Here is a 2,112-nt window from a genome sequence, read left to right on the forward strand (position 1 = left end):
TCCTTAGGGTGTGCAGGAATGGTAGGAAAATATCACTAATCAAAACTTCCACCATCAGAACATGTTAAACCCAGAATATTCACCCCAACAGGACTTGTGAAATGTCTCCTATGATGTATCTTTAGCTTCTGGCAGCTGCTGCCAAGGACCAACTAACAGGAACTTGCACAGTACAGAAGGAGCTCCATCACTGATCAGATGCATTTTGGCCAGAGTGCTCACACCTCAGAGACAAAGAGACGAGACCCTTGTCTCTTTTGTGTTATTCATGACCCAGAAAAGGTCCTGGCTGGCTCGGAGGACCTGAGAGATCAACCCTAGACAGGAGGAGCAAACATGAAACAAGGACAGGCAGAGAAGCTGGGTTCCCTTCCAAAGAGGAGGCAGAAGCTCCAGGAAGTGGCTGAGGAGCAATAAAAGATGAGACATGTGACAAATAGGGTGAACAGTAGGGGAAGAGCCCAAAGGAAAGTAGGGCTCCGACCAGGGACCTGTTTCCCTGTCAGAAGTAACCCTGTCCTAATACCATGGCTCACTTTCAGATTTGTTGTACATTTTAGGGTGGATGAGTCACATGTTTCACACTTAACATGTAAGGGAAGCTCTGGAACAAGAGCTGAGAGCAGAGACCACTCACTTGTGGATGATGGAGTGCTGCAGCACCTGGTTCATCATGTCCTCTTCAACGTCTTAATCCACGAAGTGTCAAGTGTTGTTAAATGTAGTTAGAAAACTGGTGCTGGTGCTGGATGTGCTCAATGAAGTTGGGGCTGCGGTAGTTGGGGTCTCCCCAGGGCATGGAGGCCCATATTGGACAAACCACAGTTTTGGTGTCCGTGCTATAGGATAACTTGCAGTGTTCTACAAGTCCTTCTTGATTAAAATTCTCAGGACAGTAAGGACAAGGAAAAGTATTACGGTTTGGGACATTCCTTGGCTGAAGTAACGCATCTTTGGTGGTGGCCTTGACACCTTGTATGATGTAATTATGGTATTTGGAACAGGTATCCACGTTCTCCCAGATCTTGGATAGGAAGAAAATTTTAGGGCAGTGATGGCAAGAAGTCTCTGTGCCTTCAATCTGCTGTTCTAGCTCCACGGCTCCAATGCCAAGTGCCAGAGTGCTGGGACACACTCTACACTTTTTTGGCCTCAGACATTCCTGCAGGCAGGAAGAGCAAAGCATGTATCCTCAGGTCACCTGCACCAGTTTCGGGCTTCTAGGCACAAGGGACATGTGAAGCCGCCCAGGGGCTGTGCCTCCATCGCAGGCCCTGCCAGCAACACACCACCCTCAGGGTCCTGCGGCTGCACAGCCATCTTGCCTCTGGCAGAGCCCTGCTCTTATGGTTTAAATCCACTAATAAAATGTGAACCTGCAAAACCCTGTAAAAGCAAAACCCAAGGTCAGCCATCTCTCACTCCCTACCCCTGACAACTCTGTATAGCCCCAGGTGTGTCATGTAATTTCCAGGACGTGTAAGTAATACATTTTATCTCTTTCAAAGTTTCCTTATGGATATTCTGCTGAGGACATCTTGCAATCATAAGAAGAACTACGAGGGCCATTGGTTACAACAACATTGGTTATTGATAGGCTGAGACTGGCACAAAACAGTTAATTTCTAGCTCTCTGGTCTGTTTCATTAATTTTGTTGCCTTTTATGCAGGTACCTTACTTATTTAGTTATGGTACCTTTGCGATATATTTTGAAATCAAGAAATGTGGTGCCTCCAGCTATGTTCTTCTTGCTCAAGCTTGCTTTTTCCTATTCAAATTTCTTATGGTTCCATATGAATTTCAGGATTGTTTTTCCTTTTTCTGTAAAAAAAAAAATACCATTGGAATTTGGATTGGGACTACACTGATTACGTAGATCACTCTGAGTAATATGGACATTTTAATAATATTGTGTCTTCCATTGCATGAACATGAGATGTCTTCGTATTGATTTGTGTATTCTTTAATTTCTTTCATCAAAGTTTTGTAGTTTTCAGTGTACAAGTATTTGCTTCCTTGGTTAAGTTTATTTCCAAGTATTTATTTCTTTTTGATGCTATTGTAAATGGAATGGTTTTCTTAATTTCCCTTTCAAACTGTTTGCTATTAGA

The 2,112-nt window shown here is 43.7% G+C and overlaps 1 pseudogene; it reads right to left on the minus strand.

The window, feature by feature from the left end:
- Positions 1 to 633: 633 nt before the first annotated feature.
- LOC132357773 (E3 ubiquitin-protein ligase RNF114-like) lies at positions 634 to 1,320 on the minus strand (annotated as a pseudogene).
- Between the last annotated feature and the right edge of the window lie 792 nt (positions 1,321 to 2,112).

This window comes from Balaenoptera ricei, chromosome X, assembly GCF_028023285.1.
Source record: "Balaenoptera ricei isolate mBalRic1 chromosome X, mBalRic1.hap2, whole genome shotgun sequence".
Lineage (NCBI taxonomy): Eukaryota > Metazoa > Chordata > Mammalia > Artiodactyla > Balaenopteridae > Balaenoptera > Balaenoptera ricei.